Genomic DNA, 17,935 nt, shown 5'->3' on the forward strand with positions numbered 1-17,935 from the left:
TGCCACTTCATTATACCACATCTTCGATACTCGGTACCAAACTGTCCATAATAATTTCATCATACCACATCTCCGCTACACTCTCCATACTTTGTACCTAAACGGTCCCTAATAACTCCATCTGTTAACGGTCAAGATCAAGACTACGATGTGACCAACGTATACACGCCTATCCAAACCCTCACTGTTTACTTATAATTAATAATATAAGTAATATTAACAATAACTATCATATTATATTAAAAGTAACTAATTATTAAAAGATTATTATTAAAAAAAAAAATTAATTAATTAATTAATTAAAATAATCTGTAACAGCCGACTCTCATTAATCAGATATTGAGAGCTGACTTTCATCTCATTTTACTCTCCTCATTACTATTTAATCGCTCAGCTAAGCTCTTCTTCTATCAAGCATTCAAGTTGTCCTGATGATGGATCCTAGTTGGGATTTGAAACGTTGGTAGAAAATGGTTCTTACTGTGGATTCTCCGGTAACTAAGTCGAAAACCCATAGTTCTTTTTCACCATACCTGCAATCAGTCCATTTCATAAACCAGGAGAGTAATTCCAAAGGTTAAAACAAATTCTGTGAAATAGAAGCCATGGGACTCATTGTCAGGACATAGCCAGTAGGAGAAAAATATATGGAGGGATTCCCACAACTCAAGGAGATGCTACAGAAGGCCGGATGGCTCAATTTTATTGAAAAATTTGATGGCTTCCACAAAGAGATCACAAAATCTTTTGCTAGATCATTCAATGGTACAGAAGTGGAAATTGGAGACATTAAGTTTGTAGTAACAGAATCCTACATAGCAGAGGCTACAAAACTGCCAAGACATGGTGAGAGATGGTTCAAAAACAAGGAATTCCACAGTGAATCATGGAAATTGATCCTTAGGAACCCATGTATGGATGTCTCTATGTTTAGAAAAGGAATTCCTATTTCAGCACTTAAAAATAAATGTAGAAGCATGTTTTTGATATTACAGAAATTCATTACCTGTGAGGGGAGATTCGAGTGCATGTATGTCTATCATATACGTTTATTGATGAACTTTCTAGAAAATGGAGACATCAACCTCCCTTTCTTCCTACTAAACAGTTTAAGAAGGATGGCTTCAAATGTACAAAAGAAAATAGAATTCCTAGACACAACCATGTACCATCATGGGTTGGTAAAAATACTAGTTGAGTTTCATTTGAAAAGAATAGGAGATACTTGGGAAAATTTCCTGATAAGAAACTATTTCCAAGAGGAACCAGAATCACTTGAAGAGGGTAATGTCAGAAGGAGTAGGAGGAAGAATATCGGTATAACCATTCAAAGCAAACTTGAGTCCTCCACACAGAAAAATGATGAAGAGTTAGTCTTTGAAAAATTGATAGAGATTAGGAAACAAATCAAGAGAAAAGAAAAGATAGGAAAGGAAAAAAAGGGTACAAAGGAGGAGAACATAAGACCTCTACAACTTAGAAGGAGATCTAGACCCTGAGGTATGGTAAAGAAGGTATCATCAAAGGGAACAGAGTTCATAAATCTAGAATAAGAAACCCCAGTACCATCTCCTGATAATGTTCCATTTACACACAGTCCTCAAAACTCTCCTAAATAGTATTTCGAAGGCAGCCCCAGTAGAGGATCTCCAAGCATAGACCTAGTACATCAACAAATTTATGATTATATAGAATCATTGGAGAAGAAAAGTGCCTCAATGGATCCAGAATCCTCAACTAATCTAGAACTCTTTGTTAATCCACAAGAACCTTTAACTGACTCTCTCAAACAAGAAATCTATGAGTTAGAGATATTGAATATACGCATCAAGAAAGAAAATGAAACCCTGAGGGAACAAAGTAAATTGGATGAAGCTATTCATGATAATACAATACTACACCTAGGGCTATGGTACAAGAAGAATAGGAAGTTGAAGAGGAAGAATAGAAGCTTGAATAGAACAATCATCAACCTTAAATACAGGCTTCTTATGAAGAAACCCAGGATGGCAGTCACTTCAAAGAGGAGAAAAAGAAGAAAACTAGATGTATTAGCAGAAGTGTCTGAACAAATGCAATAGGAAAGAAGAATTCACATTTTTGGCAAATTGCATGGGGACATGAAATGATTTTGCAGTGGGGGTATGTTGAACCTCAGAATTACCCTCTCCCTGACAACTTTTCTCACTTCTTTTCCTTGCTTTTCCATAAGATTACAGATCCCCATCAATGATAAATGATAGATTTTGTCTTAAGGAGAGCATTAAATGATTGACATGTTATATTTTTATGTTTTTGCTATTTGAATAAGTTTTTACAAATTAGCTATAGAATGCAACCTATTCTGCAGCTAACTGTGTATTCTATAGCTATTTCCATGGTCTGGCAGGTTCCAGGTGTCAAACGAAGAAACCAGCCACATGGGCATCTCTGGAATTGACTCCACATGAATCCTATCCTAGTCACTCAGCCCAGATCGATAAGAAAGCCAACTCAAGACCACAGTCAAAGGTGGAGTCAAACATATGAAACCCGGAAGCAATAGGACTCTTTTTCTACTCTTTTGTGGTTAATTAATAAATCCAATAGTTCTGTTGCAACATTAACTCGGATCAGCCACCTATGTTAACGGTTCTGTGCAACCATCTTGCTCGAATTCAAGTCACCTGTAGCTGATCAAACATTTACACAGTCCTGTTGTGATACGTGTAGACCACCTGTAGCTAATTTTCCTCAAAGACAGTTATGAATATTTTCTTTTAAATACTAGTTGTACAGAACCGAGAAGGGTTCGAAGTTTTTGATGTATTAAGCTCAGACTTGCAGCTCTGTAATTTTGAACTTTTGTTCCTATTTATAATATAAAGTCGTGTGTTGACCAATGATCGTTTGAAAGAGTATTTTCAACTAGTTAGCAACTCAACCCAGTCAGTTGCAGAGGGCCCCTGCACTGAAGGAGGTTTTCTTTTCATTTGTTTTCTGTTCAGTTTTAATTTCATCATTTGCTTATAGAAGTGTTTCTAACTTAGGTTGATTTCTTGTAGTTTGATTTCTTTTAGTTTTGATCAATAGCATAATGTTAGAATTCAATTGTGCAGTCTTGTTTCTCCAATCCATTTCATAAAGGAAACAACTTTGTTTCTAAACAGAGTAAGGTTGAAAGTAATGAGAATGCATTGTTGACTAGTCTACTCACTGTTTTTGTTATTTATTTTCTAGTTCAGATTGTCAATGCACTGTGTTAACGAATGTTTTTGATCACCATTTCAAGCTGATACCCATCCTAAACTAAATGGTTAACATTCACTTTACACAATGGTTGAAACCGATCAGTTACCTTCTGCATGTTTTTATTTAGTTCTCTAGATCATGAAGTACAGAAAGTTGTTTGTATTCCATCTCAAGAAGGTTATCTTTCAAAATTGAAGGATAGAATAACTAGAAGTACTTCAGTTAATTTCATTCTCTGTATTTATTTCAGCATGCCTCACAACTTCACCTCTTAATTCTAAGAATTAGATTCATGACTTAGGATTAATGACAAGATAGGACAGATGCTCTGTTTTCCTTCTTTTAACTTAGATTTTGACTAGTTTTAAGCTCTTGGTTCACCTTTAGGAAGTTTAGATTCAGTTTCTCATAATTCAGTTTGTACATCATTAGGAATCAAAGAACAGAAACCCCCAAAACAATATAAAAATACAAAACAACGAAGTAGGAAGGGTTAACTAAGCACATATAGTGCACTACACTTCATCAGCTTACAAACCTCGGTTGATAATTCATGCAAGCAATTTAGGACACTAAATTGACTAAACAATGACTTGTCTCAACTCACTGACAAACTCCATATAAATCATCATGCACAATCGTGGTCCTTTCTTCCTTGACCTAACAATCTCTTTAGATGCCATTTATTCCAACAACCAACCTTACTATGAACATTTACTCTTTAGTTGCCGACTCATTCATCTTCCATACACCTTTGTGCTATTATATCAGAGCCCAATCATTTCATAACTTTACTAAGGATGGAAATTACGAAATCGTGGGATCCTGATTGGCCTTTAGCCCCTTATGCTTCTCCCCCTATTGATTTTCCAGCATGGGACCATGTGTTGTGATCGACAACTTCATACACCACTGTATTGGACTTTTGGAGCCCACGCATATCGTAACTTTTTATTAACATGAGCTTACGAAATCATGAGATCTTGAAATCCCAAGCCTGACCTTTAGCCCCTTTTGCTTTATTGCTTATCACATTACCTTCATGGGACCAGGAGCTGTTTCCAGTGGCATAACACTTAGGTGCTAAGGCCTTAAATATTCCGCTGAGGGCCTATCTCCTTCTGTATTTTCTCTCCGCCCTTGGTTATTTGGGCTTCCACAACCAAGCACCACCAACATCGGAAACCCCAGGCATAAGAAGTTTTCTCAAAATTCAATTAGAATGGAGTTACGAATCTCCAGGGTCTAAAATACCCATGTGGCATCTTCGTAGCACTTAGGTGCTAATCCTTTCTTTGCACCTTTGGTTCTTTGGGATTCTACGAACAAGTGCCAAACAACATCAAAACTCCCTGGTATCATGAATTTCTTAAAAATCAATTATATAGGAGTTATGAAATCCTGACCTCCAATATTTACTTCCTCGAAATGACGTCATTCTCTTGTCATCAATCCATGTGGCGTCTCCTTATTGGTGACATGTGTCACCCAAATTTTCCCCATTATGCCACCCAATAGTGTTGATTCTGACTGCCATGTCATGTTGATATCATCTTCCACTGCCAGCTCCTGAGGACCAATCACCTGTTGCCATGTGTCATTTCCGAGGAGAGAGAAGGGGTCCCTAGTTCTTTGGTTTTGCGACGGAATCCTTTGTAAATCCTGCTCCATGTAACCCTCAACACTTCCAAAAGAATAAAATTAACAAGGAGTTATGAAACTCCAAAATTTTGATGTACCGAACCTCCGAGGTTCCCATATGCTGACCTTCCGATATTCGAGGTTCTGATGTTCTTCCTGCTCCCTGATATTCTTCTTGCTTTGATTTCCCAAGGCTTCGAACTTCAAAATTCAGCCTTCCGAGATTCAGCCCTTCCGATGTCTAGAAGTCCGAGGGTCCAAAATTCAGGGTTTGAAATTTTGCCTACTTTCGATATTCAAAATTCTTCCTGCTCCTAATGGCTTCAAGGTCCTTACTTTAGATATGACTAACTTTTGATCCCGATGGTCATTTATGGACTTCCACATATCATTGGAAATCTATTTCCGAGCACTAACCAACTGTGCTAACTCTAAGAGTATCTGAGCTGACCTCTTGAGGCAAAATCTCCTCCAAATTCTGGGACTCCCAACCATCATATCCATCATTTTATGGCTTCCCCAATAGGCCTACTATTGTGATGATTCTCTATAGATCACTGCAACAACCATGGGACTCCCCCTGAGCTTAACACATCAAGAAAATCATTGCTAGCATCTACTGCCATCACAACTAGCCTAGTGGACATCAATGTTGTCTTTCCTAACATCATGCTAGCACATACATCCATGTTGATCTAGTTGACATCAATGCCAACACACTTGCTAACCGTCTGATAATGCCAACTACCCAACTTGATCTCCCAGCATGATCGTTGACATCAATGCCGACACACTTAATTCCACTAGCAAGACAAACAATACCATCTGTCCAACAGTGCTAAGCGCAAAGTGTTGTATTGGGGAAAAAGCCCTCCTATGTAGGGTTTTGGAGGTTGCGCCTTTGAAAAAGTTGGGTAGTTTTTTTTCATCTACTTTTAGCGGTTTTCAACACAATTTTTTCTTTCAACAATTTTATGTTGTGTGATGGTTAGCCCATGATTTTGTAGTTTTGGTTAAGGAACTACAATTATATTCTAATCTAGTGAAAATGGATTGGCAGTTTATTAATGCTACAATATATATATATATATATATATATATATATATATATATATATATATATATATATATATATATATAGATATATATATATATTATTGTAATACCAGAAAGAAATATATAATGTTGTTGTTGTTGTCTTTTTTTTTTCTCTAATTTTCCTAGTTTGGGTTTCTAGGGTAAATTCTCTATGTTAATGTGTGTGCTTTCTGTTGCATATTCTCTATTTTATTAATAATTTATTTGTAACAATTAATTTTATAGGGTTAAAACCTACATTTGGTGTCAAAGAAATTTTGGCTTCAAGGGAACACTTTTTTGGCTAAGGCGTTTGGCTCAAGCCTATAGTAGACTATGTTATAGAGGGATATATAGAAAATTAATTCTTATGGTGAAAAGAAATGGTGACTAGTTTAAATATAGAGATAAAGAAATTCAATGGGAATAGTATTGAGTTGTGGAAACTCAAAATGAAAGGTTTGTTGGTGGAGAAAGATCAATGGATTGTTTTTTATCTAGGTACTATATCATTAGGGATGTTGTTAGAAAATTAGACCAAGTTGGATTAGAAGGCAAAGAGAATAATATGATTGTGTCTCCCAAATTCAATATTACTAAATGTTTTAGGAGAAGCTACAATGAAGGCATTATGGAACAAGTTAAGGACTTTGTATCAGACTTAGTACGTGGATAAAAATTTCTTCTTATGGAAAAAGTTGTATAACTTGAAGATGAAGAATAGATATTTGATGACAAAGCATCTAAATGTTGTCAATACTATGGTAAGTTAGTTATCATCTATTGATATTAAGATTTCATATGAAGATATGTGTATAAATTTGTTGTGCATTTTACTAGAATCATGGGATACTCTAGTTATTTTCATAAGTAGTAATGTAACTAATTTAAGTTTTCAATGACATAGTCTCATCCTTATTATTGCAGGAGATGAGATAGAAAAATATGGAAAGTTAGAAATTAGATTACTTATTTGTAAGATAATGCTCCTAGAATAGAAATAAATATAATTCCTCAAGTGAGAGATCTAAATCTAGAGGAAATTCTAAATCTATACGAAAATTCATAAAGGTAGGTTGGAGATGTGGAAAAAGGGGCATAACAAGAAAAATTGTAAATACAAAGAATAGGAACAACAACATACTCTGGTATTCAAGATATCGATTTGGAAAAGAAGGCAACCATAAAGGTATACTCCACCTAATTTCCATTCATTTTTTCTTTGTTTATTATCAATGATTATATTAGAATTGTTAGGGAGGAAGTGGATTCAGAGGATGAAAAATTCTAGAAAAAGGCCATGGTTGAAGAAATGGCATCATTAGAAAAGAATGAGGCTTGGGGTATATTGGAGTCTCCAATTGGAAGAAAGCCTATTGGAAACAAATAAGTGTTTGAAAAGAAATTGAATGCAGAAGGAAAAGTGGAGAAATAAAAAGCTTTGCTAGTAGCAAAAGGTTATTCATAGGTAGAGGGAATTTACTTTGGTGAGATATTTTCTCCTATTGCCACGTTAAAGTCTATTAGCTTTATTTTTACTATTGTTGTTGCTTTTGATATTGAAGTAAAATAGATGGATGTAGAGAAAACATTCCTACATGAGTATCTAAAAGAAGAAATTTACATGAAGCAACCATAAAGTTTTGTTGTGAACGGAAAGAAAGAGCTAATATACAGGTTGAGAAAGTCCCTATATTTTAAAGTAATCACCAAGTTTGTTGTATCAAAAAATTGATTCTTTTATATTGGAACTCGGATTTGAAAGAAGTAAGGAATATTAGTGTGTATACTTAAAATTAATGGGTATCATGTTATTTATTTAATCTTGTATGTGGATGATATGTTGCAGATTGGAAATGACAGGGAAATCATCTAGGAAGTGAAAATTCAATTGTCCTTTAAATTTGACATGAAGGAACTCAATGTTGTAAATTTAATTTTTGATTTGTAGATTGCTGTCGATATTCCACTGGATAGTTCATCACAAAAGTCATACTTAAAAATATGAAAATCTACATTATTAGGGTTTATTCCTCTTTAGATTTCGAGATTTCTAGATTATTGTTTATTATGTATGCATGCAAATTAAAATTGATGCAGAAATAGAGAATAATGAAATAAAAACTCACAAAACACATTTGACACAAGATATATCCTTGGAAACTTTTTCTGGAGAAAACCCAACTGGAAGGTGAGGCAACTATGCTCTCTTTCTCTGAATAGAAAATGGTTGCAAGTATAAAGAAGTAAGGCTTGTGGACCGTGAGCTACTACAGTATTGAATTTTCTAGAGTCTTCTTCATCATAATCATGTAGTTAGCCCCTTCTCCATGAGTTATGGGGGCTAACGTCGCATCTTCTCAAATTATAGTGGTGAAAACAAGAATTTTAACTTATGAGTGACATAACTTTTGCATATGGACTCCAATTGAGGCAATTTTTGCGTCATTAGAAAGACATTTGTGTGTAGGATATGAAAAAAAGGTGTTTCAAAATAAAAACAAATTTTTATTTCCAAAAAAAATCCATTTGTTGCCTCAAAATTCTCCTGGAAGGTTTCATATTCCAATTTGCCAAACTGGGCCCCACCCGTAAAAATGGTCCTATGAGTTGATTTCCTCCACTTGTTCCACTCTAAAAGCATTGAGATGGATGAAAAACAATATAATGATCCAATCTAGATCAATTTTGGGAATAGAAATTAGAAGAGATCAGACAAATAGGAACTTTGGTTAAATAAGAGAATGTGTGTCGAAACAACATTGCAGAGGTTTAATATGCAAGAATGCAAATGGTAAAGGTGCCTATTCTTGTAAGTGTAAAGTTTTCTGCAAATTAAATGTCCCAAGTCATAGGAAGAGGAAGATGACATGGATTGTGTTCCATATGTTAGTTTGGTTGGAAGTTTGTCATATGTAATGGTTTGTACTAGATCAGATATTACACATGCAATGGAGTGTTGAACATATATATGTCAAAATTAAGGAAAAGAGCATTTGACAACAATAAAGAGGGCTTTCGGATATTTATGTGACACTACTAACTATGGATTATGCTACCAAGGAAGATCAATATTGGATAGAGTGTTAGACATATATGGTTTTGTTTTTGCAGACTAGGTTGGAGATCTAAATCATGGAAAATCTACAAGAAGGAATGTGTTTAACCTATTTGAAGGAACAATCAATTGGAAAAGCAAGAGATAGTCTATAGTGGCACAGTCAACTACATAGGTCAAATACATGGTAGGAACTCATGTAAGAAAAGAAGCAATATGGTTATAGATATTGTGTTTAGGTATTGGGCTAGCACAACAAGTCGTGAGGATAGATTGTGATAGTCAAAGTGCAATTTTCCCAACAAAGAACCCAACTTATCATTCTAAGAAAAAGCATATTGATGTCCAGTATCACTATGTGAGAGATATGATTGAAGAAAATAAGGTGATACTTGTAAAGGTGGATATTTTGAAGAATATTGTAGATTCATTAAGAAAATTTGTGAGCACTAAGAAGTTCCCTTGATGTAGAGAAACAGTGGGTATTATTGCCCTAGATCGTTGATCATATACCCTTGTGACCAAAGAAAACAAAATGTAGGAGAATGTTGGATACATGTTATATTCTTCACACGACTACCACCACGAGCTTTATGTAGCGTTAGATGTAATGGGGGGTTTTGGGGAAATGTCCCTAAAATAAAAAATCTGGGTGATTTTTGTGTCGAGTTTTGGTGGCCTTTGGCACATGGTTTTTACTTTTTAGCAGTTTTGTGGTGCATGGTGGTTTAGCCCATAGTTTTGTAGTTTCAATTAAAAGATGCTTGTATGCTAATTCAGAGTAAATAGATTGACAATTTATAGATTCAACAAAATATATATATATATATATATATATATATATATATATCTTTGTTTGAGTTTGGGTAAAATATCTATATTAATATTTGTATTTTCCATTACTTTTATGTTTAATTTAAAATCTATTTGCAACATTTAATTATACAAAGTTGAAACTTACAATGAATTAAGAGGAAAAAAAATTAATTAATATAATTAAAAACAATAATTAAACCAGAATTAAAAAAAAAAATTTAAATTCCTTATCATTTTCGAAATCACTAGTTGAGAAAAGTTTAGAGGATATTGACAACCACTAATGATGACAACTAATGATGGAGATGTACATCCTTGTTCGAACATTGAAGCTTGGATTCTAATCCTAACCGTGAAACATACTAATAGTTAAAACCTTTCGAAGACTTTTGGAGTTAGTTTAATTTTCGGTTGGGAGTTTCTTAGGCCAAACGGTAGAGAATGGTAAGAAATTACGGTAGTAATAAACCCAAAGCAGGGGAAAGGAGCTTTACAAAAAGTAAGATAATATTAGAATATGTCTAAAATAGAGTGGATGTTTTACTTTAATGGATATTAATAACAGTAGAGAGGATGTTTTACCTTAAGGGATATTAATAGCGAAGGAAATCTTTGAACTTGTCGATGAAAGGTGTAATAAAATCTTGAAGAAGATGAAATTTTGTCGATGAAAAATTCCATTGAGAGTTACTACTTGATGAAGTTGCAACGAATTTTGCTCTCTTCAATTAGTGTGCTGATTTCTTGAAATCAAATTTTCTTTATAAGTTTTTAGAGGAAATGAGACATTTATAAAGTTGATATTTGATGTTAAAGTGTATGGGTTATCTGGTTTTAATATTTAATATTAATTTATATTTATTTTATATTATATTAATTTGATTTAAATTATTTAATTAAATTTATTGTTAAATTTAAGATTTTTTGTGATCTATAATGTAGATATAAGTCTTTCGGATTAAACACATCGTTAGGATTTGGTCGACTTTCCAACCAGTTAAACTAATGTGGTTCATTATATTTTGTTAATTTAAATTATATATATATCGATATGTTTGTTTTGGAATAAAATTTTTAGAATTTTAATTTAATTATCAATAATTATTTGATAATTGGTAAAGATTTAATTTCCATAGAACATTTTAGAATATTCATAATAATATATTTAAATCAAAGATTGAGATTTATCTTGAAAATAATTATGTCACTTTTATCTTTCTAATATAATTGATTAATTAAAAAAATATAATATAAAATGAATTATGATTATTAAACATATGGTATTATTTATTCATATATGTATGATGTAGTAAATCTTTTAACACTTATTATAAATAGATTCTTATAATCTAAATACCCATTACTATTTACAATTTACAAACATATGCAGGTCCGCTGCCCAGGGTCGCACACCCACAAAGCTGCCAGCACAGCAAGGTGCACCTTTTTTTGTTTTTTTATTTTTTTTTGTTTTTTTTCTTTTAAATAAAAAAATATAATTTAGAAAAAAATTACTTTTGATTCCCGTATTATAATAACATTGTGTGCGCTATAAAACCTAAAACTCTGTTACAAAGTTTACAACATCAACTTGCGTCACTGTTAAAGGTTGGCTGCCCAGGGTCGCACACCCACAAAGCTGCCAGCACAGCAAGGTGCACCTTTTTTTGTTTTTTTATTTTTTTTTGTTTTTTTTCTTTTAAATAAAAAAATATAATTTAGAAAAAAATTACTTTTGATTCCCGTATTATAATAACATTGTGTGCGCTATAAAACCTAAAACTCTGTTACAAAGTTTACAACATCAACTTGCGTCACTGTTAAAGGTTAATTCATGCTACTGTACAATTAAAATTGTCATTGCGCGCAATTTTCAGTAACTCGATTGGTGCTGCCCAGGTTCGAACTGGGGACCTTCAGTGTGTAAGACTGACGTGATGACCGACTACACCACAGCACCGGATGACCATAAGCTTTCATCAAATCTTATATGTGTGCTAACAGTCAGTTTTCAGTGCCTGTTACAGGGATTGAAGTGCAGCTTATCCAGAAGTTGAACATAGTCCCTTTCTTATTTTCTATGAAATGTTTGTTAGCTGTTATGATATGTAATGCATTTAAGATTCGCAATTATTTAAAAGGTTTTGAACCGCAGTTTTACTAGCCCCATTACTTAGCTCTACAGTGACAGGAATTTTTAAAGTTAGCAAATATTTTTTGTTATTTGTTCCTGATAATTTGTAGGCATTATATGTGCTATCATTTCACGGAAATATATATATATACAAAGTATTTAGTGTAAATTTGTTAATTTTTAATTAAAAATATATATATAAAGTATTTAGTGTAAATTTGTTAATTTTTAATTAAAAATATATATATAAATTTTCTGAAATTTCGTAAATGAAATTCAAAATATTCCATCATTAAAATTAATCTATATAACACAAAAATATATATAAAAATATCGTATTATTAATTTAGAATGTACTTGTTTTTTAATTTCAAACCAACTTAATTTTACAAACACTAAAACTCTATTCTAAATTAATACCCATCGTAAACCTCACAAATACTAAAAATAATAATGTGAAACAACACTTTCAATAACATCAAAAAGTATAATTAAAAAATATAATAACAATAAACATGGAAAAAAATTCAATACTTTTACACATAACAACTATAAACTAAACGGCCTGGAGTATGCCGTAAAACTGCTTCTGCTTGGCTAAGAGCTCGTCTTCCTCGGACGTAAGGAAACAGGTTAACGGCCCAAGACCCAGAGGCATCTGGCAGGAGTGAAAGCTTGCTCCCTTACGGACCACCAGCGGGTTATTACACGTGGCGTGGTTTTCCTTGATAACAGTGATGAGTCAAACCGACATTCGCGGATAGCAGCCAGAGATGGCTGTCCTCACTGCTGGTTTGACACCTGAGTTTGATAGGTTTTGCCACCTTCGGAAAAAAAAAACAACTATAAACTAAATAAAAAATTATTCATATTATAATTTTTTTTTAAATACTTTTTCAAAGTCAAATTTATTCACTTAACCAAAAAATATTCCCTAAAATTAACCTTTCCAAACCTTTCATAAAAATATTAATTAACTTTTTATCTACTCCATATAAATACAAACACTTAACTAACATTTATTAGAGTAGAATTATTAAAATCAACCTTTCAAAAACATTAATTAACTTTTTCTCTAGAGAGCCACCAAATCACTACCCATAAATACACCAACTTTTGCTAATATTTATTAACATACTTCTAAACAAAAGTTTCATTTCATTTTATTTTTTTTTAGCACGAAAAAAAAGCTATATATTTGTATTATATTTATCAATGAAGATTGTACAGCCAATGCATTTATATGAGAAAAAGGTCCAGCAGCTATGGCAAATATGAGGTTCAAAACCACGCTAAGTGGAAAGGCTTTAAAAAAGATATCCTATTCAGCTACATATAAAACATGTGAAGCAAAATGTATATAAGAAAACATCAGATAGTGAGGAAACTGATCCCCATGACAAAGTTTTATTTAACTGTATCATAGGATTTTGTTCACGATTCACCACTCCACTTTTAAAACATTTTCTAATTCGACACTAAGAAGACACATTGCATCTTATATGCCCAAACAAAAAGGTAATATCATTGAAGTAGGAAATTAATAATTAGAATTAATTAACAACACTTATTAAAAATATATGTTATATCTTAAATTTGGTGGGACTATATCATTATCATGTTTAATATATCACCTTGATTGGGGTGGTGAATTAAATCCGCGGCTTCACATCAAGGAGTGCTTTAACAGAGCACCCAACTACTGTTATCCAAGACCCCGTGAACATTTATTATAATTAATTTTGAAAAAAAAAATATTATATTAAAAAATTCAATTAATTTTAGAATGTGAGTTTTGTTTATTATTTTTGTTTTTACAAATTTTGATTATCAATTTTGTTATAAATTTATCTTATACTATAATATATAAAAATATTTTAGTAAAAGAGATTCACAAGTTTTTATATGAAGGGGATAAAATAAGTAAAATGATTAAACAAGTTACTGTGAAGCATCCTAGAAATCATGGAGCACTTGGCATTAGGGACCCTATGCTAATGAAAAAAGTCTTGAGGGAAAAAATGGTTTGGAGATTCATCACTCAAGAAGAAGCCTCATGGAAGGTAGTTCTCAAGGAAAAATACCTTGAAGGAGAAGCCTGAATTCAATTCAAGCCTCAAGAGGGTGCTCCTTGATTTGGAAATTATTTGTATCAATAGTCTCTCTCATTGGTTCAGGTTTGTATTAGAAACCAGGAAATGAGGAAAATATAAACTTGTGGACTGATAAAATAATGGATCAGTGGCCACTAGAATGTTTCCAAGAGTTTCTTTCTCTAAGAGAATTCTTATGTGCTCTTATGAAACCAACTCACAAAAAGATAGAAAAGATAGATCAACACCTTAGAATTCAGCCTCCTCGAGGGGGCAACCTCCTTTACATTACATAAATGAACATTTCTTGGATGATTCAAATGACAAAACCTCCTTTCTATATATAGGAGTCTAAGGAGTCACAATATAACCAAGTCGACCTAACAATAATAATGTAAAAGCACAAAAATAACAATATAGGGATTCTATGGGGCATAGTAATAACAATATGGGGACAATAGGGGCACAACAATATTAATAAGGGATACAACTACAATAGTAATGGGGGCATCATTAGTATTATCGGGACCTAACATGCCCCTCTCCTTAAAAAAAATGTTGTCCTCAATGCTTGATTAGTTCTGGATGCTTCTGTATAAAATTCTCATCCTCCCATGTGGAATTTTCAGCGGATAAGTTCTTCCACTTGATGAGATACTCCGAAATGGATCGATTTCGTAGCTGTCGAGTTCTTGTTTCTATGACTGCTTCCAGTTCCAATATAATTTTTCCTTCCTCGTCAAGTTCTAGCAATATTGTTTGAACTGGGAGCTTGTCGCCTATAACCTTCTTTAAACATGAAACATGGAAAACTGGGTGCACTCGAGAAGCTGCAAGAAGCTCCAATTTGTATGCCATAGTACCAATCTTTTGCAACACCTTGTACGGATCATAATACTTCAGTGATAATTTAATATCCTTCTTAGCTTGCTTGAGGGACATTTGTTTATATGGTTGTAGCCATAGGAATACCCAGTCACCTACATCAAAACTTCTTTCACTACGATGTTGATCTGCTTGTTGTTTCATTCTATTATGTGCCAACACAAGGTTATCCTTTAAGAGTTGGAGAACTTGTTGTTGATGCTGAATGTGATGTTCCACTGCTTGAAACTTAGAATTTTCTCTTAAATATGACGTGATGGATGGTGGCTGATATCCAAAAAGCGCCATAAATGGGGTCATTTTTGTTGCAGTATGGAAGGAAGTGTTATACCACCATTCAGCCAGAGGCAACCATTTGACCCATTATGTCCGTTTATTAGATACAAAACAACAAAGATATCCTTCCAAACATTTGTTTACCATCTCAGTTTGCCCATCAGATTGAGGATGATAAGAGGAGTTATGAGCTAACTGAGTACCAAGACAAGAAAATAATTATGTCCAAACATTTCCAGTAAAAATGGGATCTCTGTCACTTACAATAATCTTTGGGTTTCCACGTAGCTTTTGAATTGTTTCCATAAATGCATTAGAAACTATACTGGCTTTGAATGGATGTGATAATGCACAAAAGTGTGCATACTTGGTAAGTCTGTCAACTACCACCATGATGACACTCTTTCCCTCAGACTTGGGTAAACCTGTGATAAAATCCATTGAAACCTCCTCCCAATGTTGGCTTGGAATGGATAAAGGTTGTAATAGACCTGGTGTCTTAATTGTTTCAGCTTTATTTTGTTGGCAAACCAAACATTCCGCCACAAAATTTTGAATATCTAATTTAAGGCCATCCCAAAAAAATTCCTTCTTAACCCTGTGGTAAGTTTTTAAAAATCCTGAGTGCCCTCCTAAGGGAGAAGCGTGCAATTCCAGAAGAATCTTTTGTTTGAGTTGGGAATTCTTACAGAGGTATAAATGATCTTTGTACCATAACGAATCATTTTCCAGCTAAATGTATCAGATGTACTGGAATCTTGTTGTAACTTTCGAATAAGTGCCCACACTTCTTTCATTCTTCCATTCCCCCCTTGCTTCGTTTATCCAATCTGGTTGGATAATAGAAATGGCGCACAATAATGCTTCCACATCCTCATCCTTTCTTAAGAGTGCATCTGCCACAACATTTTGCTTCCCTTTTTTGTAGATGATTTCAAAGTCATAAACCAACATCTTTGTGACCCAATTTTGTTGTTCTTCAGAGGATAATCTTTGTTCTAAAAAGTATTTAAGGCTATCATGATCCGTTTTTACCTTGAAGTGTCTTCCCATTAGGTAGGGTCACCATTTCTTAAGTGCATGTAGTGTTTCCAACATTTCCTTCTCATAAATAGCTTTTTGTAAATACTTTCCCTTGATTGGACGACTTTTGAAAGAAATGGGTCTTTCATCTTGCATTAAAGCAGCACCAATTCTATTTCCTGAAGCATCACATTCCACAATAAAGGTTTTTGTGAAGTCTGGTGTAGCTAAGACCGCTGCTTGGCACATTTCCTCTTTAAGATGTTCGAAGGCCTTTTTTGCTTCTGGAGTCCATGAAAATGCATTTTCTTCAATAATGTTGTTAGAGGTGCTGCTATTTTCCCATAATTCTTAACAAACTTGCAATAATACCTTGTCAACTCGAGAAATCCTCGCAAATTCTTTATGGATTTGGGGATTTTCCATTCCTTAATGGCTTTAATTTTGCTAGGGTCTACCTTAACTCCTTCATGAGATACAATATGACCCAGATATTCCGCCTCTTGTACTCCAAAGAAACATTTGGATCTTTTTACATATAATTGTTTTTCCTCCAATAGTTGTAGCACCCTGTCAACATGTTCGACAGGATCCTTCCAAGACTTACTGTAGATTAGTATATCATCAAAAAGTACTAACACAAATTTTCTAAGGAAGGGTTTGAAAATGGAATTTATCAAACCTTGAAATGTAGAAGGTTCATTGGTAAGGCCAAAAGGCATGACCAAAAATTAGTGACCCTCATGAGTTCTAAATGTTGTTTTCGGAATGCCTTCAGTCTTCATTTTGATTTGATGATATCCTGAACGAAGATCCAACTTGGTGAAGTAAATTGATCCATGCAATTCATCCAATAATTTGTCAATGATAGGAATGGGAAACTTATCTTTAATAGTGAGCTTGTTGATCTCCCTATAATTCGGACACATGTGCCATGATCCATCCTTCTTATGCACCAATACTACTGGAGCAGAGAAAGAAATTTGGCTAGGTTGAATTATACCAGCCTCTAGCATTTCTGCAACCATATGTTCAATTTCACTCTTTTGGGAATAGGGATATCTGTATGGCCTGATGTTTGGAGGAACACTTCTTGGAATCAAATGAATAGCATGATCGTGATCATGAATAGGAGGGAGACCTTTGGGAGTCTCAAATACCTTGCAATGATTGTCCAAGACTTTTTGGAGATCTAGAGAAATAAATGATTTCGATGTGGAAACATCTAGCGAACATAATTGTGCAATTACACCTCGTTGTTCCTTTTTTAGAAGCTTTGTCATACCGTTAGAGCTTATTATATTTCCTGGTTTCCCTGCAATGCCCCTTAATTCAATTTCCTTTCCTTTCGCATAAAATTTCATGAAAAGTTCTTGAAAGTTAAAAGCTATTGTACCCAAGGATTGTAGCCATTGAACTCCTAGCACAACACCAACACCTCCCATTGGAATGGAAAGCATTGGGCTATTCAATACATATTCTCCCATGGATAGCTTGATATTATGGCACTTTCCAGAGCACTTTATCATTCCTCCACTTGCAACCATCACTTGACACGCTGGTGCTGGATATAGGAAGAAATTCAATTCTTTTGCTATCTTACAATGAATAAAATTGTGGGTACTTCTTGAATCAATCAACACTATTACCTTTTTCTTCTTGATATGTCCTTCTATCTTGATGGTTTGAGGAGTGGTAATT

General features: G+C 33.7%; 1 non-coding gene across 1 annotated transcript; it reads right to left on the reverse strand.

The window, feature by feature from the left end:
• Nucleotides 1-11,709: 11,709 nt before the first annotated feature.
• TRNAV-UAC (transfer RNA valine (anticodon UAC)) lies at nt 11,710-11,783 on the reverse strand. Its single transcript has one exon. It is a non-coding gene; the product is annotated as a tRNA-Val (tRNA).
• Between the last annotated feature and the right edge of the window lie 6,152 nt (nt 11,784-17,935).

The sequence above is a fragment of the Pinus tabuliformis genome, chromosome 8 (assembly GCF_031772625.1).
Source record: "Pinus tabuliformis cultivar Carrire ecotype Pingquan chromosome 8, CPIR1, whole genome shotgun sequence".
Taxonomy (NCBI): Eukaryota; Viridiplantae; Streptophyta; class Pinopsida; order Pinales; family Pinaceae; genus Pinus; species Pinus tabuliformis.